The sequence below is a fragment of the Pipistrellus kuhlii genome, unplaced genomic scaffold (genome assembly GCF_014108245.1).
Source record: "Pipistrellus kuhlii isolate mPipKuh1 unplaced genomic scaffold, mPipKuh1.p scaffold_m20_p_3, whole genome shotgun sequence".
NCBI lineage: Eukaryota > Metazoa > Chordata > Mammalia > Chiroptera > Vespertilionidae > Pipistrellus > Pipistrellus kuhlii.
The window spans coordinates 107,255,361-107,283,057 of NW_023425529.1; the positions used below are offsets into that span (position 1 = coordinate 107,255,361).

General features: G+C 39.5%; 1 pseudogene; it reads left to right on the plus strand.

Annotated features, from left to right (window-relative positions):
- The first annotated feature begins 22,955 nt into the window (after positions 1 to 22,955).
- Positions 22,956 to 23,653, plus strand: LOC118730468 (annotated as a pseudogene).
- The last annotated feature ends 4,044 nt before the right edge of the window (positions 23,654 to 27,697 follow it).

The following is a 27,697-nucleotide window of genomic DNA, read 5'->3' on the forward strand; positions in this document are numbered from 1 at the left end:
TGTCATTTGAACAAAAAAACTTTGGTAGATACATTTATGCCAAAATCTTCAAATCAAATGACTAAACATGATCTTTTCTATACTGTTTATAATATTAAAAGGTAAAGGATGTAGTTAACTAGCTGCAGATCAAATTCAAATACCAAACTAAGTATTTTTCACATAGTAACTGTAAGACACCCAGATCTTTGGAAGAAAAGTGCAAACTTTGATCATTCTGATACTCTGCACACAGATGTCAAGAATCTTTATACTGAAAACAGCTGCTTGACTGGCAATTTTTCATACATCTTCCAAATTCTGGGTGTAGGGAGAACTTCATTGCTATAAATCTTTCATGGAAAGGAAAATGGTAATAAGTTTTCTCTTCTTTTAATGGGTGTTGTGAGAATTCAGAATGTTTTCAAAGAAAACAATATAGACTACACAGAAACAAAACCTGGTTGATTCACCTCATTAGCAAGGGATATTTTTTTCTTACAGTTTGGAGCAAACAGGCCTTGGAGATCATTCAGCTCAGGGCCTTCATTTACTGAATGAGTGAAGAGACTCAAAGTAATTTAGTGACTTTTCCCAAGTTCTGTAACCTGTGCTCATGGTGGGGGATTACATAGGATTCTGCAGGTTTCAAGACACCCCTCTCCCCAGTTTTGCTGTCTTTCTCATCATATGGCTTTTCTGGGAGTTTTCTTGTGTATGTGACCCTCAGGTAATCAGGAAAGTACTTCGGAAAGTACTCAGAAGTAGGAAGCCCCTAGAACTATGGACTCGCAACTCTACCACCTTACTTCCCAGGTAAGAAAATGCAGAGATCAAGTGTGAGCAGCAGGGATAGTTACCCAGTGAATTCAGGATTCTTTAGAACAGCACTTTCTAGAGAACTTCCTGCACTGTTGGAAATGTCTAATATGGTAGCGATTAAGCCCTTGAAATGTGGCCAATGCAACTGAAGAACTGAGCTTCAATTTCAATTTAAACAGGGACAGGTGGCTAGTGACTACCATATCGGATAGCAGGACTGTAGAGAGCTGGTCTAGATATTTATATTCCACTCACTGGGCTTCTTATATCTCCACCAGGATTTGGTTATACCAAAACTACCAAAATGTGCCATTTGTTATAGCATTAGAAACACCAGTAGTTCAATATGAGGAAAAAGAGAAAACATAGCTACATTTGTAATTTTACAAATAATACTAGATCCAACATAAAAGTCATCGCAAATAGTCATTTTGCTTCCAGTGAACCTACCTTTTCCGTAATCCGGTAAGGAAGGAAAGCCTGCCTTTTATATTTTAACTGTTCAAATGATATCTAAAGTGAATACTTTACAGATTTTTCCAAGTATAACCTCTAAATAATTTGTAAAGGCCAATTCCTTAGCCCCCTTTCCCTTAACACCTTGCAGAGACATGCTGATCACATCATTCAGAAAATAGCCAGGGGGTTTTACTCTCTTCTGCAATGTATTGTCTCAGAAGCTAACTTAGACATCTCAACTTGCTCACCACTTAGCTGTGTCCTGTATCCAATTAGTTTCAGTAAATTATTAGAATAAAGGAGCATTGTTGAATCAAGAGCTGCATGCAATATTTAGATTTACAAACTCATACAGTATAAAGGCTTCCTAAGAAGCTTTTATGTTTCCATCGGAAAGACTGGCTCCTTCAAATGATATAATTGATCTTGACATAGACAGTCAGCTACAGAGAAGTCAGGCAATGGGCACTCAGAACTAATTCAGAGGCGGTGGCAGGATGCTAGCTCCATGTCAGGGCCTAATGGACTCAAAAGGTCAACGTTTTTTATCTTCACATGCTTTACCAGACAGTTTGGCTCCCATCTCCCAAGAGAAAAGAAAAAGTTTTAACTAGATAAAATTCGCCTTTGTAAACATTTCTGCCCTCTTTGGGTGGCTGAATCTCTTCCTAAAATATCTTTGATGTCTTTGTAGAAGCCGAGAATGATCTACTGATAAAACACTTTCTTCACCACATTTGTAGTAGGAGAAAGTTAATTCATATCAAAATTGGAATTTCAAGATTTGTCGTATTTTGTCTAAGCATCTCTGCTTGATAATGGTGAAGGTCACAGCTGGAAATCTGAAGGGAAGCTGCAGGCACTGTCTCTAGAGAATTTGTGGTAAAAACTGTCTCAGAAGCAATCTGACCACAGAGATGAGGAGACCAGCTCCTATGGACCTTTCTTTGGACACAGATGAAAGAGAATAAAGCAAATTGTAACAAAGTTCTAAAAGTTGAGACACCCTTTGATGTGATTCGTTAATTTAAGGAAAGGGGAAAATCATACATAAATTACTTTAAAGACTCTTTGTTACATTATGAACTTTTAAAAAATCTGAACCAAGTTTCCTAATATAAAAAGAACTCTCTCTTTCTGTAGATAAATATCTACAGAATATAAGTATTTGACAACTCGAATATTAAATCATTGAGTCCATTCTCCAGGTATTCCTGTGGGAAGTATTATTTCCCCCAATCAAGCAACAAAGATATATATTTGAATATTTTACTGACTTGTGAATACAGATCATTACTTCTAACAATCAGGCAGAAAATAGCATCCTGGTTCAATGTGATGCTGCATGGTATATAATAACAAGCTGCTTTGAAATATAATTACTTTTATAGAAATATACCCTTTCACATTTTGTTTTGTTGACAAATAGACCAAGAAGCTGCCAGAGAAGTGTGGATGGAACACTTTTCTCAGAAGCTCATGCCTCACGTTAGCCAAGAAAGAAGAAAAAGTGATTAATGTGTAAGTGTGTATCATGAAGCCCTCAATCAGAAAGATATACAAATATTTCTTTTCCATAATCATGAGACCTGAGATTTTTCCTCAAGGGAAATGTTCCAACATGAGAAAGAAAATGCATAGTTCAAAAAGTCCATGCTTTCAATTTACTGCCACATGGTTTAAATTATCTATGTATTTATTAAGGGCACTAAATAGGCAGCTTAATTTAGGCAGAAGGGTCATTCAAGTTGAGAAAAATCATGTTTAATCCCTTAGCTCACTACAGGTTGATTGTGCTTTTTAAATGCATACAGTCTCGGCTAACAAATTCCCCATGCTAAGAAGGTCCCCTGTCTGTTTCTAAATTTGTGGGCTGCCAATAACAATGGAAACTTGTTAAGCTACTGGCTCCGGGCCCAGCCAATCTGGGCATCTTCCAGAATTAAAGATTTGCCAGTTACTTTCTCTTTATGTTGCCAATGTGCTTGTCTCCAATTTGGAGGTCGCCCTCTCTGTTCCTGGCATACCACATACTCGTTACATTACTATAGGTTAGAAACAAAAGGGCCGAGGCAGCAAAACTTTTTTCCTTGCATGATAAGTCTGCCTTGGTTTTTCTCTCAGAATGGGGAATACAGTAGGTCTGAGGGGAACCATGTTGGATGTAAGGGACTACAAATTAGAACACTTCTGGATATTTGATGGTATTACAGAATTATAATTTTTTACGGCATCATAATGAAATAGTTATATTTTTTTATAAAGAGTCCTTATTTATTTCAGAAATACAACATGAAATATTTTAGATCAAATCATATGTCCACAATTTGTTTCCAAATAATATGAAGTGATAAATAGATGGGGAGTATGAATGAGAGAAGGTTGACCATGAATTGATAATTGTTGAAGTTAGTAGATGGATACATTTGGGTTCATTAAATTATTATGTTTATTTTTATATACATAGTTGACATACATAATAAGAAAACAAAAAACAATAAACAAAAACAAACAAAAAAACCCACCAAAAAAACACTAAAGGGATAAAAAGTGCCTGAAAAGAATACAACATCCTCATATAGCCTTCTCTGGACTATTGGACTGTCAACAAATCATGGGCAAGTAGAGTGAGAGTCTAAGAATCCTTTAGAACCTCGGTTTCAACCTTTATTCAGCATTTATGAAACAGTATTTTGAGTGATCCATGCTGTGCCCTAAGTGTTATATCAGACTCTAGTGTTTATTTATTGCATCATACTCTGTTCTGTCAAACACGCTGACTGAAATCCATAGGTTGAGAAACTCCCTCTAGATGGCTTAGACAATAGTTGGAGTTTATCAGCCTCTCTCTCTCCTTGGGTTTCTGACCTCCATGTCATCCCATGCTCACATGTCCTGAGTCATTTCTTAATGGCCCTTATACACAGCAAAAATGGGTTCTTTGCAAGGATATGGCTCCAAATGCAAACAAGCAGTCTTTAAATTCCATCTATTTTTATTTTCAACCCACACAGTGTAACCGTGTAACCAGACAATGGCAGGAAGCCTTTATCCCAGTGACTTCCTTCCTCCTAGGCCTGTTACTATGGCTTCAGTTCTCATTGCCCTCCTTGTGCTTTTATGCAACCCATTTCAGGATCTCCCTAGACTCTGGCCTGTGTCCTTCCCTGTCTTAGTGGTTATTTTAACTACCACAGCATACTTAAGCAATCCAAGCACTGTCAGGCAAAAACTTGAGCCACAGCTCCAGACATGGGCATCTTGGTTTCTTGTACCCAATTCTGGGGGGTGGAAGGAATTCTGCTTCCTTAGGGAAGGCAGTTGCCGCAAGCTTTATCATGGAAATTAAATGTTGGCTTCATCTTAAATAGTAGATATTCTGAGCTTCAGATTTTGACATTAGAAGCTCAACAGACACCAAATGAACCAAATAATCAAAGTTAAAATCATAAATAATAAAATATAGCAACATCATTTACCCCCAGACATAATACACTGAGAAGGACATATCATTTCTGGAACATTCTTGAAAAATGCATAACCTGAATCCTACCTAATAAAAGAGAAACATGCAAATTGACCACACCTTCACTATGCCCACAAGCCAATCAGGGCTAGTATGCAAATTAACCCAACCAAGATGGTGGCTAATTTGCATATCCAAGCCTAAGCAAAAACTGAAGAAGCATAGAAAGAAGCCAAATGCTGCAAGCAGGGCTGGGAAGAAGGAAGAGAAACAGGTGGAGCAGGGAGAAGGGAGGAAAGCAGGTGGGGTAGCTACCACAGCAGAAAGCCCTATTGCAGGAATCTTCCTGCAAGGGGCATCCAGTCTAATTATAAGAGACATTAGATAAATCCAAATTGAAGGACATTCTATAATATAACTGATCACTATTATTCAGGTGTCAATATTCTTAGGCCCATCATGAGGTCTAGGACACTTGAACAACTAGGTACAAGTGGAATCTTGAATTGGATACTGAGACAATTAGTGGAAAAACTGATAAAATCAAAGTAATGTCTATAATTTTATTATTGTAAAAAATCACTGATACTTTATTTTGATAATTATTCTATGATTATATAAGATATTAATTTTAGGGGAAGTTGACTGAAGAGCACATAATTTTATGTAGTATATGTGTAGTTGTTCTGTAAGTCTAAAATTATTTCAAAATAAAAGTTTAAATAAACACAACAAACAGACAAACAAAAAAGCTCCTTTGACGTACTCTGGGCCATCATGTAATACTTTCCTCCCTGGTTTGGCCTGAGGCACCTCTACCTGAATAATAATCCAAGCAGAGGTTCTTAAGATATAAGGAAAAGAGACGTATGTTATAAGAATAAATTGTCATTAGACACCAAGAGACTGAAATAGCAGAACAAGTCTGAGCAGATGAAATCATACATCTCCAGCACCAGTTTTGTGATTCCTGGCTCAGCGCTCCTATCAGGCCCTAACTCAGACTCAGTGCTAAGTGTAGCCTTGCAACACTAATTAATTCAAATATGTCTGCATATTTCATCCAAAACAAGACTTGAAAAATCACCAGTGGTTCTCAGCTTGGACCTAATTTTGAATGAAGGGAAAGAACTGTTCTGCAAACTCTCTCCATTTTCCTCACAGCACATGATGAGCACTGGGGCTCTTTGCAGAAGTCCCTTATGGTAAAAACAAAACAAAGCGTAGTGCTGATTCCAATAAACTTGCAGTCAACCCTAGCCCAGAAGCAAAATCCCATGCAGAGAATATAACCCCTTGTTCCTCACAAATCTAAAAGAGAAAAAGATTTGTGAGTAGAACTTTCAGCTGTGCGAATAGACCATTGTTTATCAGGCATCTTGTTAAAAATTCTCTTTAAAAATTTTTTCCCACTGAAAACTCTGATTTTTTTCTTATTTGCCTATCAATAGCAAAAATTAGAGTTCCAAAACCAGAAAAGTAATGTAAAGAGCTAGGAGAAAAAGAGAGAGAGAGAGAGAAAGAGAGAGAGAGAGAGAGAGAGAGAGAGAGAGAGAGAGAGAGAGAGAGAGAGAAATTCACTATGAATTCAAACAAACCTGTAGCTTAGCCAACTCCAGTTTCTCCATACTCCATTAAAATGTCACATATAGGAGTTTACTCAATCTTTTTAAAATTTTCTTTATTGTTGAAAGTATTGCATATGTCTCATTTTCCCCCCATTGTTCTCACTCAGCCTGCGCCCCAGCCCCCATTGCTTGTGTCCATTGGTTATGCTTACGTATATGCATACAAGCTCTTTGGTTGACCTCTTATTCCCCAGCAGTTTACTAAATCTTGATTTTTTTTTTCAGGTTAGCCAAGGTTTCAGTATCTGAAGCTAACATTTCTAATGCTTACATATCAAAGGCTGAGCAAAACAGGGATCCTAGAAGAAAGAAGCAATTACACAATGCTCTCTGGATTGCTCATCTTTTGGTTTCTAAGACCTCGGCTGCAAGCTATGGCAGATTGCTAATTATATCCCCAAATCTCTTCTCTCAGTTTTAGCTGAGCACTTGGTTATCCAAGAAAATGCCATTTTCTCTCCTCTCTTGCAGCTAGAGGAAACCAATATGATGTGATCTAGAATGGTGTGTGCCACTTTTTGATCTTGCATTTGAAACAATTGGTATAAGTATTATCAGATTATTTCTTCCTTCCCGTTATCTGTAAAATAATGAGAATGGGCTAGTCACTTTGAACCCAGAAATGGAACCATGTGTTGGGAATGTTGGATCCACCCCACCAGCCCTGACAATTCTTATCTGAGTAATAAAGTGAGAGACAAATTTCCATCTGACTTAAACTACAGTATTGTTATAGAAGCTTGCTTCAACCCTAACTAACAATCCCATGGTTTGTGGTCAGAGTCTGGCCTAAAGATCCATACATGATACCTTGGTAACATGGATTCACTCTTTATCTTTAGCATTGAGAATGGGAAAAATGTAACTAAGCTGACTTTCAGAGAAATTACCACATGAAGTATTCATTTATTCATGTTTGTTCTAAAGAAATACTGAAACAAAAAACATCAACATGGTATTCTTTATGAACCTAAGAATTGAACTCTATCAACTCGAACAATAATAATGAAATAATTAATTAAAAGGTGCTAGTACTCACATTTTATCTTATTCCAGAAAGAATTTAAGTGTAACCCCTAAATAAAAGAAATGTTTCTGTATGTGTGTGTATGCACACATGTGCTCACCATGTGCCCCAATGGCATTATTAAATTTACAGCCAGATGATTTTTTTAAAATTTAAAAATAGTTTGACTTTCCTATTTGACTGCAGTCCTAGGCCCCTTCCTATCTAATAAAGAGGGTTTATGCTAATTGACCATCACACCCTTACAAAGATGGTGGTGCCCACAGCCACAAGATAGCAGCACCCAGTCCCCTCAGCCACCCAGCTGCCCAGGGCTGGCCCAAGGTGCAGGTCAGCGTTGGGTGGTGGCTCCCAGCCACCCAGGGCAACCTGAAGCTTGCAGTGCCGGCAGTGGCAGCAGCAGAGGTGAGATGGGGGCATCACTTTCCCCTGATCGCTAGGTCACCTCTCACCCAAAGGCTCTTGGACTGTGAGAGGGGGCAGGCCAAGCTGAGGGACCCCCTCCAGTGCGTGAATTTTCATGCACTGGGCCTCTAGTTATTTAATGATATACATTTGAAATCATTACTCTCTTTGATTACTGTAAATGTCAATAGGGTGGTAGACACAAATAAGATTCTCCAGGGATCTTAAATTTAAAAAAAATTATTAAAAAATTTAGAATCATAATTTCTAGTTATTTTTCCACCAAATAATAACAGAGTACAACTTTTTTGTCTTTATTGATTAAAGTATTACATGTGTGTCCTTACCTCTCCATGGCCCCTCTCATCCCACTGCCATTCATGCCCTCACCTCACTGTTGCCGGTGTCCATTAGTTATGCTTATATCCATGCATACACGTCCTTTGGTTGATCTTTCCCCCTTAGAGTATATATTTTTTATTAGATAGTTAATTAAGTATTTTTAATGTATCTTTAGTTCCAGACTTTAACCACCTGATGTTTAGAATAACTCATATTTTTATCTCCCTACGTCTTCAAGTGAAATTTTCTCCCAACTTCTTATTTTGAAAAAATTTAAACTACTAAGTTGAAAGAATAGTATAATGAACACCAGCATACTTTTCACTCAATATCTCTCTCTCTCTGCTGGGCCATTTAAAAGTAATTTTCAAGCATAATTTTTAATGAAACAAAAAGTGATTATAACATAAATACAAATTGGATAGCATCAATGAAAAAAACAAACAATGGTTAACTATGAAAATACCAACTATGGTCATTTCTGAATGGTAAGACTATAATTTTTTCCTTGTATTTTACAATGTTTCCATAAAGAAACAGCTTGAAAACTCTATTGAACCAACAATTCATTTAGAAGTTTAATTAAAATTTACTACTACTATATGTTACAATTATTTTTATTTTGTGAATGTAAACAATATGAAGTGTAGTGCCAGAGGCATAATAAATATTCAATTATATCCTCAAAATAGTAGTATTTTTTAAAATATATTTTATTGATTTTTTACAGAGAGGAGGAGAGAGGGATAGAGAGCTAGAAACATCGATGAGAGAGAAACATTGACCAGCTGCCTCTTGCACACCCCCTACTGGAGATGTGCCCACAACCAATGTACATGCCCTTGACCGGAATCAAACCTGGGACCTTTCAGTTCACAGACCGACGCTCTACCACTGAGCCAAACCGGTTTCGGCAAAATAGTAGTATTTTTATACCAACCAAAATGTAATCATCTATATCTTTTTCACTCAGCTGAATAGATATCCTTCTTAGCTTTCACACATGCCTTAATCAGTGATGTGGAGAGCTGTGACTTATGGTGACACCTCCTGAAATGACTCTCACATAATCCTTACTTGGTTTTCTCTAAGACCAATACCATCAAAGAATCTTTGAACAGTTTTGTTCAGGATGAAGCTATTGCCATAAGTTTTTGCCACAATTATTAAAAGTCTTTTTGTATGAAACTCTGTCTATTTAGTGTTTCTGTTCACAGAATCTCTAGAATAAAGTGGTTCTTCAATGCTGGCTGTGTATCAGAATCACCATTTCTAATATTTAGGACCTCAATGTTCATCCCAGACCTGTTAAGGCTTAACATGTTTGTGTGTGTGTGTGTATGTGTGTATGTGCACGTGCGCTTGCATGGGTGTACTTATGTGTGTAGGTATATGTGTATACATGTGTGTATGCATATGTGTATATGTCTATATGTATATCAATATACGTATGTGTGCATGGGGGGAAGAAACTATGCATTCCAGCTCCCAATTGATGTTGATGTACACTCAGGTTTGAGGACTACTACCCTAGATACGTGTTTCCATTCCAAAAATAAAGGAAATGAGGCCTCTATAGAATCCGCATTGTTTTCTCAGTCCAAGACTGAATATCAGACATATCCAATAAAAGCTCACTGAATGAGAGATAGAGTGAATGGATGAATGCCAATTCTCAGGACTTGGAACCTTCCTTAATCACTAATGTTGATCAAGAACTGTAAAGTGTTACTCAAGTTACCTGATTGTTATTGTACATCCATATTCACCAAATAATTAGGTTCAGTCTTGAAAACCATAGAGATCATTATAAAAAAGGGGAGTCTTTTATAAGTAAAGAGGAAGAATGCTTGTAATCTGTATTTTGAATAAGTATCATACAATAGATTTTGAATGCCTAATATAGACTATTTGTAAGTTTAATATATTTTAATTAATAAAACTAATAGGTTTTTAAAAACAACTCCAAAACCCCAGTGGTTTCAATTCCAGTATGCCCAAGAATCACCTCCATGGCTTACTTTGAGCTAGTGAGTCTGATTTCAGGTCTTTTCTGACATTAGTACCACAAACGATGCACACAAGGACTGGTGGTGTGAGGATGGCTCAGACAGCCTCTCATCATACTCTGAAGTGTAATTCACAAGTGACCAGAAGCTTGGCAGCCATCTGAACACTACAGCAGGACCACGGACCCAAAGGAGAGCACAGACTAAGGCCAAGTATGTGCATTGTGTGCCTTCAGTTTGACTTTAAAGGGTTAGGAAATTCTCAACAAGGATCAGAGCCACTGTTTTTAAGAGACATTAATAGTTTCCAGTTTTTGCTGAATCTGCTTTGTGTCTTAAGTGCTATACAGCTCTTACCTCAAAACTGAGGAGACATCATGGAAAAGAATACTCTTGACCAAAGTTGCTGAGATTGGCACCATGATTTGTAGTCCAGGAGGAGAAAGCCAGTTTTTTTTTTTTTTTCATTCTTATAACCCATCCAGCCCCACCAGCCCCAGATCCCATTCAAGGGCCAGCTCAACATTCTGTTGTAGGCAGTCTGAATCCTGCCACTTACTACACTTTCCTCTCATAAGACTAAGCTCCATCTCCCCAAAACACTGACAAAACCAAACGAATGTAAAGAACATAGATGACACACAAGGCCGTTTGTGACCAACTCAGTTTCTGTAGTCACACAGTCCTGGATTCAAGTTCCCACTGGTCACTTACCATTGCATCACCTTGAGCAACTTATTTTAAATCCCTAATACTCATTTCCCTCATGGCTGATTTCTCAGTTGTTAGAACATTGGCCTTAAGACAGGAGGTGTATGCCCTCGATTCCCAGTCAAGGACATTCACCTCAGCTGTGGGCTCCATCCCTGGCCCTGGTGGGGGCATGTGTCAGAGGCAACAAATTAGTGTGTCTCTCTCACATCAATGTTTCTCTCTCTCCCACAGCTCTGCCTTTACACACTATATCCTTGGGTGAGGATTTAGAAAACAAAAACCAACTTTGAGATTTAAACAATGCAATAAATTCAAAGCTTTCAGTGAGGTTCTATTGAGCTCTCAACACCAAGCTCTCAGTAAAATGGAAATAATAGTAATAATCCTAGGACTGGTAGTAAAGATAGATGCCCATACACTGTTTCATCATGTAGTTTATCAAGCTTTCCATGAGAAAAGAACACAGAAAATTCTTATTATCTAAAAATGAACTTCAAACCAATACTTGGAAAGCGGGTTTCTAGATACTTGTACACAGATGGGCCTCCTAAACATATTCCTGACTTAGTTGTAGCACCTTGTTCTCTTTCAAAGTCTTCCATTCCATCGATGTTACTCTGAAGAATGAGGCATCTTTTTCTTTTTAACCCAGTCAATGCAGCCACTCTGAAAGGGAACAAACACTGCCTATAATTCTGGACACTCTTGCAAGGCCCACAAGTCTCATGTGTCCTCTGGCTGCTTAAGAAGTCACCAATGACGTCAGCCAGATCGCTGCCACCACTCACAACCCCCAGGCTGCTGAAACTGAAAGGACCTCCACTCTCTCTTCCTTAGTTGCTGATGGAAAATTTGGAGTCCCTTGTGTTGAGGAGTGTGGGGGAAGGACCCAGCTAAGAAAGGGAGTCAGCAGAGAGAGGAGGCAGCAGTGCCAGCTATTCATGTGTCTGCGACTCACCAAGGACAAAGTGGGCATTGTTTAAAATCACATAGAAATTGTCCTACACGGCCCTCAATCTTATTAGCTGCGTAGTCACTTTTCCACATTCATCATTCAAACTGACATGAGTAAATAATACCACATGTGGTAGTGATGACAGTTGTCTCCATAATGTATTCGTCTCAAGGTACTCATGGTTTCTGCTGAAAAAGAAGTGTCAGTGAATGACTTAAAAATTCCACAGTCGGGATAGCTGACTGTCTTTAAGAGGAGCAGTATAAAAACTCAAAAACGCATTTTGGGAGAGGTTGAGGGCAGGCAAGAGTGGTGAGTTGTGCTCTCAGCTTGAAGCCTTATGACTTTGGTGAGACAGAAGAAATTAGTAACACTCACTCCCTGCATGTTTCTCTCTCTCTCTCTCTCTCTCTCTCTCTCTCTCTCTCTCTCTCTCTCTCACACACACACACACACACACACACACACACACACGCACACACAGACACACACACCACTTCCACCTGTCTGTCACTTGCATTTTTGTATAAACTCAAACAATCTTTATTGAAATTAGAGATAATCCTTAAGACAAGCATAACCTTTCTTAGCACCCTCCCTCCAGGCACATGGTTCGTGCCTACATTTTTTCCCCTAGATGCAGGAAATCCCAGAATAAAAATATAGCCGGGTCCTAACTAGAGTGTAGTAGGGTCTGGGGAGAGCATTCACAAATAAACCAGGACCACAAATTGAAACATGTATGTCAGGTCCAAATCCCAGGTAAATATTATGTATATATAGTTGAAAAATGTATTCATCCTTTTGGAGCAGTCATAACACCTTTTGAAATGAGTAATGTAGAAAGATACATCCAGGCTGGGAAAGTTGGGGGAGAAATGTGGTTGCCAAGGAAGACTGATAGCCGTCAAAGACCATGACAATGGTAAAGTGCCAATGGTCACTGAGTCTAGAACTTATTAAAGCAGAAACAGGGGTGTCTTTTGCAGGGGGAGTGGGGGACAAACACATGGATCAGAACAAGATCATCTGACATAAATTTTCAAGCTTGATAGATTAAACGCAAATAATCCTTTCTAGCCCTGGCCAGATTGGATCAGTGGTTAAAACATCAGCTCACAAACCAAAGGGACTTGGGTTTGATTCCTGGTCAAGAGCGCATACCTCGGTTGCAAGTTTGATCCCCGGCCCCTGTTGGGGTGCATGTGGGAGGCAACTGATTAATGTGCCTCTCTCATGTGGATGTTTCTCTCTCTCCCCCACCCTGTAACACTCTCTAAAAATCAATGAAAAAAATATCCTCTGGTAAGGATGGAAAAAATAATCCTTTCCACAGTTGATTCTTAAGGGTTTGGTTGCAGCAAAGCTTAGGAAAGTGTTCCTAAACTTGTCTAACCATCTGTATTACCTGGATATGTTTTTATAACCATTGCCCTGACCTGCTCAATCAGTATTGCATCAGAGGTTTTGGGAATCTATTTTTTAATAACTAGCAAATTTGTCTAGAAGTTGGTTTACAGAATAATTATACTGGCTCTACTGGGACTACTAGCTAATCTATAAGAGTTGATTGACTGAGTAAGGAGTGAGCTAAAGCTCAGCCAAGCTCCCCCTAGTCATGGCTATTACCAGATGTGAAACTTTTGAGGCATGAACAGTCTAGTGAGAATTGTTAGTGTTTGCTCTCTCAACAGTAATGCATGTTTGTGTGTGTGTGTGTGTGTGTGTGTGAGAGAGAGAGAGAGAGAGAGAGAGAGAGAGAGAGAGAGAGAGAGAGCTGTGATCTGCAGTGTGGATGTTTGTGAGCGGAATTATACAAGTGAAGGGGACATTGCAGGTTTAAAGACTCTCAAAGTTGTATGAGCTATCTAGTCTGTGCCTCTACCCAATGAGAAGTTCCCTCAACAACATGCCCGCAGATCACAACTAAGTCTTTGACTATATCTAAAGACAGAAAGCTCACTTTCTCCAGTAGAAGCCTGTTCTGCTGCAACAGCCCTGTTATTAAAAAACAAACAAAAAACAAAAAACAAAACAAAAAAAACAATAGGAAAAACTCATGCAACTTTTTGCAACTTCTCCCTTGCTCTTTCTGCTGATACTTTAAAGAACATGTCTAATTTTTCCTTCAAATATTTTAAATCTCTATCGGATGCCCCACATCTTTTCTCTCAAGTCAAGATCTTTCTACCAGCCCCTTTTCACAGTTTTGGCAAGTCTTCTTAAGGTTTACAGTGTGTGTTTTTTTTAATATCTAACTTATGATTGAGGAAACTGAGGCTCAGAGAACTAGGCCACTCAGAGAAGGCCATAATGTTATAAATCAACAAAGGCAGGATTTTAATTCTACTATTTGAACTCCAGATTTGATTTCTCATTTTCTTTGATAAAAAGTAAGGCATTACTTTTTATCTCCACCTTCCCACCAACCCAACACACATAGAGCTTCTCTTGGCCATAACCGGCTTATGGTTGCAAAGACAAGGCAGGGCAGACCGGGCAGTGGCCTCTGAGGTGGCAGAGAAATTGAAGTTCCATCCTCCATCCTTAGCATAGTTGGAACATTGCTGAGAAGGAGCCTGAGGTCCTACACTTCCTGTTATCATGATTACAGCAGATACACAGCTTAGCTCTCTCTATCTTACCAGTGTGCTGAAGAGTTTAGACCTTGCTGCTCAGTGCTAGATTTTGGGAGTTCAATAATGAAAAACAAACAAACAAACAAACAAACAAACAAAAAAACAGCTGGGTAAGTAAAGTCTAATAACTGCTTCTCTACCCTAGTGAAGTGAGCATTAGAATTTGGGGCTTCCCAATAGCAATGTTGCTTGCAAGTGCCAAGCCCATTGCCCTGGCTTCAAGCTTGCAAGCAGCTCAAGGTTATAGGAGAAGGGCTTTGCCTCAGAGCTCGAGCAGGATGGTGACTGGAGCTGACTTGGGGGTGAACAGTCACATGATAAGTGAGCCACAGCCTAGATTCCTGGCATTGGCTTTCAGAGAACTTGAGTGGCCAGTCCTGGCTTTCCTCACCCCTACCACCGCACAGTATATTTGAATGCGAGGATGTGAGAAAGTTCAGACAGAGCAGCCCTGCTTTCTGCATAGCTCGTTACTTGGGTAACCTGTACCCCTCTAGGGGCAGTGTCTCCATTTTCCTATTGCACAGATTACCTTATTCCTTTGTCCCAAATCTGCTTTGGGTTTAGAACAGAAGGACCCCTTCGTTCAAGGAGAATTGGATATCAGAATCACCTGGGCAGATGTTTAAAAAAATTCATGGCTAGGGGAGAGGAGGGAGGGTCTGCACTGGAGATGATTCCCTGTGCCCTCTCTGTGTCATTGTAGTGTGGAGAGACACACACAGTGTTAGCTGCTAACCTTCCCAGCTGACTTGTCCTTGCTGAGAACTGCTAGTTTAGGCAGGACGGTGAACCAAGTAAAAACTCACATCTTTGTCATTTATGTCAAGGTATGCCATAAAACTAACACAACTCTTAGAAAATCTTGTAGTGGGGCACCATCATACCCAGAAGCAAAAACTTGAAATCTCCTAGCTACCTGATCGCATGCATCCTTCTCATTCTGCACATTAACTTTATCTGCTCTGGTCAGCTTCATGCCCACTCTGGGATTCTTGGATAACATGACAGCAAAGCCCTCAGGATTTGCTGATGGAGTGACTGGAGGGTGTCATAGGGGAGTCAAAAAGGACTCTGAAGGCTTGGAACTAAATAAATGGAAGAATTAGTTGTCCTCAACCGAGTATGAGAGTACTGTGAGAGGAGCAGTTTCAGAGTATAGAAGATCAGCCCTCACACCGTCCTCGCTGATGCAGGCTCCATTATGGACAGACTGATGGACTGGGGGTGGGCCCTGACCTCACTGGGCCTCAGTTTCTTCTCTGCTTTCATCCCAGTGGAGTTCCCTCTTCCATGTTTACATCTCTAGTACCAGTTGGTGACTTCGAAAAGTGCCCAAATCAAGACTCAGTTCTTCTTTTATGTGCTACTTAATAAGGCAAGAAAATGGGCCATGCAAACATTTTAGCAATGTTTTCAATTAAAAGAATGAAAAGCTTCAGTTTGTTCAAGATTTCACAGTGAGGTCATAATCATAAAATTTTCAAAATCAATGCAAGGACTCCCTATTTTATTCTGGGAGAGAACTGACTTCTGAAGAGGGGCCAGCAACTAGCTGAGCATTGATGACGAGTGTTTTGATTTAAATAATCTTTTATAACATTTAGAGTTATCAGGCATCTTTCTGGTGCTTTTATCTAACAATATTTGTTTCCCAACTAAATCCCACAAATACTCTCTAACTCAGAGAACTCAGGCCACTCAAAGAAGGCCATAAAGTTAGAAATCAACAAAGGCCGATTTTAATTCTACTATTCAAACTCCAGATTTGATTTTTTATTTTCTACGATAGGCACTACTCTTTATCCTCTTGTGTCCTGAATTAGGTTGGATTTGTGAAACAGCAATAGATTTTTTTAAAAAAATGATTTTTAGAGAGAAAGGAAGGGAGAGGAAGAGAGAAAAAACATTGATGTGAGAGTGGAACAGCTATTGGTTTCCTCCTGAACACCCTCTACTGGGGATCGAGCCCACAACCCAGGCGTGTGCCCTGACAGGAAAGTAAGAGGAATCCTTTCAGTGTATGAGGTGACACTCAGTCAACTGAGCCACACTAGCCAGGGCAGCAACAATAGACTTTTAAGAAGGAAATTTATACAACTTATGTGTGTGTGGTGGGGGAATGCGGTACCTTTATTTATGTCAGCTGTACCTCAAACCCCAATTTCCCTGTAATTCCAGCCAGCAATGGTGACTCCTTTGTTTCAAAGGAATGTGAATTGATTCAACTGACTGATAGATTTAAAATGTGACCTAAACAAACTCCTTTGTAATGGGACCACTGTGCTATCTCTTAGATTCATCAGATTCTTGAAGCTCTCCTCCCCACCTTCTAAGTTCCTATTCCATCTCATGTGACCAGAGCAGAACAAATCCTCCCTTCTCTCCTTCAAAGCATCCCCTCCTTGCCTCCTTGCAGTGGCCGGATGAGGGAGAATTTGCTTCAGATTACCTTTGAAGGACTTAAGTTTTACTTTTCCACTTCTGCTCAACCCCAAAACATATCATAATTGCTTTTCTTTTTTCTCTTCTTAGAGTCCCTTATGATAAAAGAGGGAGAGAATAACAGATTTGGCCCTGAGTGAAAATGAAAGAGGAAAAGGCTCTTGCCTTTATCTCCTCCACCTAATCTTGTAAAATTCCCTCACTACAAATTGCCTCGATGAATATTTATTTTTCTTCATTTCCAGAGATTGTGAAGTCTCACCTTTTGGAGGCAAAACCCATACAGAGCTTAGAAAACCTCTTGCCCATTCAGTGCTTATAAATGTTGGGTATGAAGGTGACAAGAGGAAGAGGAGGATGTGAGCCTTCTGTCAATGTTATCACTGTTCCCAGGCCCTACCCGGCAGTTGTTGTAAAGCAGTTTTACTCAAAATGTAGGAGAGTGTTTTAAAAAAGTAGGTTTAGAAATAACAAAAGACAGATGTTAGCTTGTTTCATGAGAAATGGAATTAGAAAATGAGATGTTCATCGACCCTGCCAGTGTAATTTGAGACAGAAATACTAAATGTTGGCTTCCAGCCCTCTTGATGCCCACAACACTCCATGGAATTAGGTTAGGAACCATGTAATGAATATAATGCAGTATCTGACCCACTTTGGGGAACTGGAGGGAGTAAATTAATATTTCCACAAATTTATTCCAAATAGTAACAACTACATGAATCCTGGGATACAGGGATCATTTTAAAGAGGGTGTCAACTGAACAATTGCTTTTAATGTTGTCTTATGGATAGATTACTCTTGTAGGAAAAGTTCCAGGCTTCCCTTTCACCCTCCTTAGCAATTCTCTCTCTGGGGATGGTACTGTAGTACAACACACACTGGACATGGGGTCAGGACCCTGCTCTACTCCTCGCTTGCCAGCTGTTTATCCTATAGCCATCTCAAGCAAATTCCTGGGCCTCTTGTATCTTTATTTATAAAATCAGAGAACTGCAAAATGTAAAGGAAAAAAAAAAGAAGAAAAGAAAAAAGAAACAACCACTCCATTTCCAGCAACAGCCTGGTTTTCACTCCTTCACTGGCCACTTTTATCTGCTTTCAATTATTTTGCTAAGATTTTATTTCTTCTCTATAAGAATGGAGAAAAGAAAATGGAAGTAATACCCTAATGCTATTCAATTTTGAGTTAAGTGTTTCACACTAATCACTTGGATTGTTCAGAACATTTTGTTGAAGAACAACTAGAAACGCTCCTGCAGGATTCACTGTGGTATTTTCTACTTAGTGGAATAATTTGAAAAGAAAATATTTTATTAATTTACCAACTTGTACACTTACAGATACATATAGTTTACCTAATACTACAATTGGAAAACTATATGAATTGGTACAAGATTTTTATCTTCTCATTATTATTTTGGACTTGGAGTTAATCTCAGCAAAGGAACAATCTGATTTCCTTTAATATTCTGAAATCTGCTGCATCTTATTCAGTTCCTCTAGCTACGGACATTTCCAGGCTTGCCTCCCCCTGTTATGGACTTATTCAGTCTTAGGAAACAAAGTGCAATTGGCAGTAACCCTGGGGCAGGTGGGCACTGGTAGCCTTTACTTCATCTTCACCCCAGGGAAAATTCATGAGACAAGTTATACTATTTATTTGCTTAAGAACTTCCGTTCTGCCATTCCCTCCATATGGTTTATGTTTTCCTTCTGAATTGGTGCTCTCACAGTACAAAACCGCCTTTGTCGAGAGGCAGTAACAGGTGTGTTGTGAGAGAAGGAGCACGTGTGAGAGAATGAGAGAAGGTGTGCATCTGTGTGTGAGAATGCAGAGGGCAAAGTGTGAGTTCTGTGTGTGCAGGTGTCCGTGTAGTCTCAGACATGAAGATCCAGCATGCTCGATGAATTTCTCAGGAGAATATATTTACGTAATATTTAAGAACTCTTGGCTGAGAAATCTCTGTACCATCTGTGAATACATCCCTTCCAGAGAAATGTTGCAAAAGCGCATTTGATTCCTAAGATAGATGAATCACATGCATTTTAGCAAAGGAGTTCATGGATGAAACTAGCTTTGCAATGTTCACTTCGTCTTATGTTACTGCCTAAATAGTGTATTAGAAAAAGTGTGAGCTCCCAGCCAGACAAACTAGATTAGAATTTCAGCCTTGTATTCCTCAGTGTGGGGATGTTGATTCATTTATTAACTTTCTCCAACTCCCATTGTCCTTACCCATAAATGCTGGATAACAATGCCTAACTCCCAGTGTGACAGAGAGAACCATTTGTAGAGTTGCTTTGCTCAGTGCCTGGTGCACAGTAGGCACTCAGAAAATGTTGGTTCCTGCCCCCCAAATGCAATTTTCAGACGTGGTTAAGCAAAAATGGGAAAAACTATTTTTGTATATTCAGGTAAAAAATTGACAAGGTTCAAATTGCCTTCTATTTTGCCAACAAAAATTTGCCCTTTGGCTTGATGAAGTTGCTGGGATGTTGCAGCTGCATGTGTTGGCTTCAAGTACATCTTCACCATGGAACACTGGCATGACTGTGCCCTGCTTTTAATATACACAAGCACTCCTTCCTTGCTCTCTGAAGGTCCTGACCTTCGAGCTAGCTTCATGGGAATGGGCGTGAAGCTGCATTTAGTCTCCAAGTCTATCTGGATTAAACTCTGAGTTTCATCATCTTTACAGAGTCAGCAGCTCCACCTGACTGGCGAAAAGGAAGGCCCTCAGCTTTTTATAGCCATCACAGTATTGTGGTGAGAACTCAAAGGAAAGTTCAAATCCCACAACTGCCACTATGATACAAAAACAAACAAAGCAAAAATGGTTTAACTCCTGTGTCTGTGTTTCTAGTTTTCTAGATAGACATACCAAAACAGAGTTGCTATGAGCATTTGTTAGGAAATCATCTCATACCATGCCTGATACAAAGTAAATCATCAATGAATATCAGTAACTTTCACAAAGCCCTTAAGTGCATATGATAGACAACCATCCTGCACACATATTTAAACAATTTCCTATTTGGCTGGTTGGCAGTGATTGGTCAACTCCAAAGGAGAAACCATTCTGTGTTGATAAGTAGGGCAACAAAGACATTAAAGTCTAATCAGGCATTCTCTCTGGTCCATGGTATAGTAATTATCAGCCACCATTTCCTAATTTAGAAGGCAGATCAGCATACCAGACTGGTACATACTTTTATAGGTTTGCATGGTAGATACTGTGGATAGATTTCCCTGTACACAGTCTAGTACAACTCAGGCATGCTTTCTAGTAATTCAATTTGCAAGGCTTACTAGTACATTTTCCTTATAGTAAGAATTTCATATGTGATAGAGATTACAGTAATCAAAAGCACTACCACATGAAACTTGAGTTTAAAATTAGATTATATAATATCTTAGATTGGATTACCTGGACACAGAGTCTGAGGCAAAGCTTGGCATATATCAGTTTTGTGGGTTTTTTTTTTTTTTTTTTTTTTTTTTTTTTTGGAACACTCAGAAGGAAGAGAGGAAAACAGGACTGGACAGAGTTTGGAAAGTTGAACTTCAATATAGTTTGCAAATGAGACCTCAACCAATCTCCACAGGGTGCCGTGCACTGGGAAGACCATTCAGAAGTATCTAATTGAGGCAGCAGGAGCCAGTATGTTGCACATGCATCTATTAGCCATTGGGTGTAAGCTGCCTCTAGGAACAGGGCTTACCTTTGGCAAGGTTACTTTGTGCAGCTAATTTGTGACAACCCCAGATACACCGCTTCCGTCACACAATAGAGTGCTGCTGGGTCACCATATGACTTGGTGGATCTTACAGATAGGCAACTCCTCAACATGGCATACTAGGATCTGTTCTTCAAATGGAATATGGTTTTCTGCTGTAGGTATCAGTTGCCTGACTAGGTGTGTGTGTTTTGATTCCTCCAGTGGGATAAACTTGGTGTAAACCTCACAAGGCATCTGTTTCTGTCAGATAGCTCAATCCTAGTACCTTAGTATTGCTTAAGTGACAATCTGTTTGTATAGAAGCCAGGTCCTGCTGCACAGCCCATATTGCTCTCCCCTCCCCATTTCACCTCTACCCATCCTGGGTTCCTTGTTTCCTGATGAATGGACTGAAGAGGTTCCAAGCGTGGAATTTGCTGCACTCCAAACCAAAGAAATCTATAAGACATTGTGCTTTCTTCTTAGTGGTGAGATTTGCAAGACACCATAGTTGTCTTTTACTTTAGAAAAGATGCCCTGGGTGTGCCCCAGAGCCTAAGCACTGCACTGGTGCAGGGGCCTCTGAACTTCATAAGATATCTCCTATCCTCTGGACTCATTGACTTACCAAAGCTTGCAAAGTATTTATGTTGGCATTTATCTCTGTCACTATCCCTCAGGTGTGATTTATATAATTTATTATTTGTATGATCTTGGCAGGAAGAGAGAGGTGGTCTCAGAGGCTCCCATTTGCCCTTCCCTGCTGTGATAGCTAAGAAACCAGTGTGGAAGGTATGCTAACTACTAAGCATGTTCATTCAATGCATGGCCCATTGAAGAGACCAGTAGGTAGGTTTGTGGTCCCAGTGATTCATTGTGAGCCAGATTGGGCCAGAATTGCATTTGTCAACTCACTCTCACATCTCACAGAAGGGCAGTATCACTTCAGGTCCCAGCTATCAAAGTCTGACAACTAGTCCTTAAAATGTCTGAGTATTTTCATTTTCCCAAGTAAGTGACTGTAGAACCCTTTAAGGTGGACAGGGTGAATCATTACCTTATACACTTTCCATGGTGCTATGGGATACTTCTTCCTGGCTTAGCTTCTCCTTCAGTCAGTGGATTCCAGAACTGAGTATAGGTCAAGTCTAGGAATTGAGCAAAGGGTCATGTCTTTTTCTTGAGGCTACTGCCCTTAGTCTCCTAACCATCCATTCTTGATTTATTTTGATTGTACAGATTGAGCAATAACCTACTGGCTGCCCATCTTGCATGCCTCCAGGCATGCCATACTTTATTAATAATCTCTATTACTCTCTGTGAGTCAGGCCTCCTGGCTGTCACTCTGACTTTGTTGCTTGTTACAATAATTGCACCCACTTGCTTCTAATGTGAAGAAGATCGAATGGTAACAGAAGCCTCAGCTGATTCTATGAGATGCTCTATAGCTAGGATTGATCTTGAGAGGTGCCCCTAACTGAAAAAAAGAAAGCTCGGTTTTTGGTGTGGATTAGGTAGCTTTCTATGGCCAAGGGAAATTTCTAGTGGTGATCTGCAGCCAACACTCCTGGCATTTGGGGGACCATGCTTTAGGACTATGCCTTAGACCTAAAAGAAGTTTCTAAGTGATACCACAGCACTCACTACATGTGGGAAAGAGGCAGATCACAAAACATCTTTGCCTATGTGGATCTTGGTGAGGGCATTATGGTTCTGGAGCCAGAAGATATAGCAGCCATTTTCTTACTCTTCAGCTTTTGATCATGTCAGAGGTGGCAGCTCCTTTGATTTTCTAGTTCTAGAATGTTGTTTGGAGATATCCTAAAATCAGAGTCTGTTTCATCAGCCCTCACAATGATTATGTGAACTTTTAGCTTCTCTAAATAAATCCCTTCCTACTTAAAACAGAGTAAATTCTGTCATCACAACTAAGAACCTTGAGCAAAGTTAGCATTTGATAGTGGCATCCATTCTGCTTAGATGGTGCTATGTTGTATTGGTCATTATGTACATTGAATATTACATAAATCTTCATTCATATAGTCAGTTTATGGACTAACGGAAAAGTAGCTCATTGCTGCTCTATGCTGATCTTCCCAGGACCCACAGCTCTTTCATGGTTGTTGATTGACATAGAGTCAGTGCCCACTTTGAGAATATGCTCATATTAGTTGGCAATTTAGGCTTACAAGAAAGGAATATGGACTGATTACTTTGGGGGGAAAAGCCTTTTTTTTTTTTTTTAAGATTTCATGGAGCTGTGGTATAATAAATGATACAGCTCAATAGCTATAGTCATTCAGGATCTTGGTGCTTTAAGAACCAAGAACAGACTTCCGGCGAGGCAGGGCGGCGCGCGATGGTGGCGGCAGCGACCCGTGGGCTGGGACGTGGAGGAGGACGCCTCCCAGCTCATCTTCCCCAAAGAGTTTGAAACAGCTGAGACACTTCTAAATTCAGAAGTTCGCATGCTCCTGGAGCACCGAAAGCAGCAGAACGAGAGTGCGGAGGACGAACAGGAACTTTCTGAGGTCTTCATGAAAACAAACTACACAGCTCGTCTCAGTCGTTTCAAAAACAGAGAGACCATTGCCGGTGTCCGAAGCTTGTTGCTCCAGAAGAAGCTTCATAAGTTTGAGGTGGCCTGTTTGGCCAACCTTTGTCCAGAGACTGCTGAGGAGCCAAGGCTCTCATTCCAAGCCTGGAGGGGCGATTTGAAGACGAGGAGCTGCAGCAGATCCTCTATGACATCCAGACCAAGGGCAGCTTCCAGTACTAACCTCCAGCTTCGTGCTGCCGAGGAAGCCCCCGCGTGGCACGTCTCCCGGGACCTGAAACTCTCCCAGACGACACGGGACACTGGGGACAGCAGCACCGCTGGGTCTTGGTTGGGGTTGCTGTTTCAGACTTGGCTGTTAGATCATGACGATCATGGAGTCTTGGAGAGACCTTGCTGTGCTGCTTGCTGGCTGCCTGAGCTCCCCTCTGGAGAGGGTGAGGTGGGGTGATTGCATATAAACTATGCTGTTGTCTACCTCATACCGTGGGTTTTGGCCCTGTGTTCTTTTTTATTCCTTATAGTTCATGTTTTAGTTTCAATGTCTTCATAGTTTTTGAAACATATAAAGCTGGAATGGTAAACAACAGTCTTACCTAAATGCACAAGGAAGAATTAAGCCAGACCTGTATCAGTGTTTGAAATTCTTGAAGATAGGATGGTGGTGTTGACTACCAGAGAGAGCCTTGACATTTTTGTGCTTAACCCGGAGACAGGAGGAAGCTCACTAGGGAAAGCAGTTATGTCAGAGGATCACTGCTGAGTGAGTGGAGCCTGTAGACTTGAGGTACACAGCACTTTGCCTTTTTTCTTGCACTGTTGGAGAATGTAGTTTTGGACAAAGTAATCCTAATGTACTTAATTTTTCACTCCTAAACTAAGATGTTTTTTCTTCATGCCAGACATGAAGGCCTCAACACTTTTTTTGTTTTTGTTTTTTTAATCCTCACCCGAGAATATTTTTCCACTGATTTTCAGAGAGAGGGAAAGGCAGAAATATTTTTTTTAAATATATTTTTTATTGATTTTATACCGAGAGGGAGAGAGATAGAGAGTTAGAAACATTGATGAGAGAGAGTCATCAATCAGCTGCCTCTTGCACACCCCCTACTGGGGATATGCCCGCAACCAAGGTACATGCCCTTGACCGGAATCGAACCCCGGACCCTTCAGTCCCCAAGCCGACGCTCTATCCATTGAGCCAAACCGGTCCCGGCAATGATGTGAGAGAAACATCTAGATTGGGTTGCCTCCTGCACATGCCCTGACCAAGGCCTGGACCGGGGAGTATTCTGCATCTGAGGTACATGCCCTTGACTGGAATAGAACCTGGAACCCTTTGGTCCATAGACCAATGCTTTATCCACTAAGCCAAACTGGCTAGGGCAACACTTTGAAATCTCTTTGTATGTGCATCCCATCCAAACCTCTGCTGGGTTTTGGCCACAGATGTTTGCTGAAGCGGTATTCTGGAAGGACAGAGTTTGCCCCTTCCTGAAACACTACAGTGAAACCTTTCTAAGAGCTAAACATTTTAGTTTTGATTTTTATGAAGGGAAATATGCCTGGTGTCTTCACAATTTGGGATTTTTTTTTGTTGTTGACTTGAAATGAATTCATGATCCAAAGAAGAGGTTGAGGCCCTGGCTGTTTTGTCTCAGTGGGTAGAGTGTTGGCTAGCGGACTGAAGAGTTCCAGGTTCAATTCCAGTCAAGAGCACATAGAAACATCTACGCATCTCTCTCATCATAGATGTTTCTATCTCTCTCTTTCTCTTCTCTATGAAATCCATAAAAATATTTTTTTTTAAAAAGAGGTTGAGGAGCCCTAACAGGTTTGGCTCAGTGAATAACATGTCGGCCTGCAAACTGAAATATCCCAGGTTCGATTCCAGTCAAAGGCAGCTGATCGATGTTTCTTTCTCATTGATGTTTTTAACTCTCCATCCCTTTCCCTTCCTCTCTGTAAAAAGTCAATAAAATATATTTAATTTTAAAAAAAAGATCTTGAGGAAAGTTGGCTTTAAAGGCCAAGATAGTTTTATATTAGCTGCTGACTAAGACAAAAATAAAATGTGTTTATTTTTATAAATTCTTAAAAAAAAAAAAAACCAAGAACAATTGGCCATAAGCAGTCTAAACTTGAGAAACTTGCCTTCTCTTTATACCTGAGTATTTGTTATTTTCCAAAAGGGGGTTTCATTTGATTGGTATACCTTCATCCAATGGGAACTGTTATTATTGGGCAAAATTTCTTTCCAAGCCTTTGCAAAATCAGTTGGTTTTCTTGTGTGTCTAGCACACATATGGTTGCTCTTGATTTTCCCATAGAATCCAGGTTGAGCCAGTTGGAGACAGGATAATGAGAGTCATCATAACACTCATAAAGACAACATAATGCTACATAGCTTTAAAAGTAGAAACTATCTTGGCTTGGGGCAAGTAAGTGGTTTTTTTGTACAGAGTTACTGCAGTCAACCCAGTGCTGAATCCTCTCAGAAAGTGACTTGTTGGAGTCTGGACCCCAAGTTTCATATCAAGGTGAGATGCTGCTTTTCCTCCTGTCTCCAGCGCCCTTTGTATAAATTCATCTGTTTTCTCCAATGGACTCAGATAGACTTAGTGTAATTTGTTTTGTAGAGAAGCTGATTTATGTAGAGGCACACATTTTAGGGTAGAGCCTGCAGAGTCTTATGTACTTACTGGAAAATAAGAGAATAAATTGCTTCAATTTTCTCAAATGAAAAGGTATTGTTTTAAAATATCATATAACTTTTATAACAGTGCGTTTCAAATGTATCTGAAAATACATTTGAAAAGTTATCTTGCCTTCTTGTTAGATAAGGCCCAGTGAATCAGAATCTGTAGGAGCAAGATCTTGAAAGCTTTGTGTTTAACAAGTGCCCAGAAAAAGTTTAGGAACTCAAGCTATTTGCTATGTACCTCTCTCTGGACAGTAGTATTAAGATAATAAATCTTATAAATGGCCTCCATATGTCTTCACCCATTTCAGTGTCACAAATGGATCCCAGCATGTTTGTACCAATTGGATGTGCAAGAAGAAGTTGTCAAACAGACCTGGATATTCAAACTAACAAAGGGAGCTAACATCAGTGTGGTCTTTTTTTTTTTTTTTTTTTTTTTTTTAAATCAAGGTGATAAGATAAAGTTAAGTGGACAAAAATAAAAGCAAGTGTGCTAAACTATGACCACTTTATAACCAGCTTATGAATAATATATTCAGCAGTGCTAATCCATTCCTTTTTTCTTTTTCCTTTCATCCTATATTATTAGAAATCTCTCTGGCTTCTTTATAATTCTGTGGAACATGAACTAAATGCTAAGCTGTTTTCTTTGTTGAAAAGACAGAAGTATAACTTGACACTAATAAATGACTACATTACACAATTACTTGAATATGAGTCTTCAGCAAAAATGAAATGACTCGAGGCTTTCCAACAAATACCAGCTTAAGCTCAGTAAATAACAGCTTGTGTCAAATTTGTTTATTAGCATGAATAATTTGTTCTTAACTAGACATATTTTACACTTGAAGTAATGTTTTACTAGAACTACATAAAGCAATTGTGCAATTGATAATAAATATGTCACTACTGGCACGTAATTAATTCAAATGAAGTTAGTTGAAACCATGGTAGCACCGCCTAGAGAATAGCAAAAGGATGCATAAATAACTAGATGTAGCAAATAACAGATGGTGTACAAAAGACAACAATAAGAGAAATAAAGATGAACAAGATTGTGTGTGTGTGAACATATTTTTTCAAGCACCTATGACACGCCTGACATCTTGTGAGATACTTTCTTTGAAACTGTTCAGGAAGGTATTGAATTCAATTATTGTAGATAAAGGAACTGAGAGTCTGAAAGGTTAAGCAGTTTGTCCTATGATACACTGTTAAATATTGAAGAAATTGAAGTCTAAGTCCAGGTATAGTTTACCTTAGAGCCATGCTTTTGCTACCAGTGTTTAATGTAGTGTCAACAAGCGTGGGTTTTAGGGTCAGATATACCTTACTCAGCTACTCACCAGATAAGTAAAATTACTTAACATCTCTTAGCCTTAATAATAACAGCATGTAGTACATAAGATTACTGTGAGGTTTAAATGAAAAAACACATAGGAAAAATAGCATAATGCCTGGCACATACGAAGCACTAGTAAAGTTAGTTAATATTATATCTCCAGGGAAATCAGCACAGAGTAAATAATTAATCAATAGTCTAGTAATTGAGCACCATTTCAAATGATATTTTTCTCTGTACTAGTTCAGGTAGATATGGACTGAGTTTAACCAAGACTGTGGTTAAATACAGACTTCCTATTTCTGAGACAATTTTACTTTCATGAAATGTTATTATTTTTGAAAAATATGTTTCATTTAACAACCATTATTTTAAGTACCTGTGTCAGATACTTCCTTCAAGGAGCTCACAACCTTATGATTGGGTATGGGATTGTGGCAGGAGCACAGAAGAGGAAGAAATGGGAAGCAGCTTGAAGGA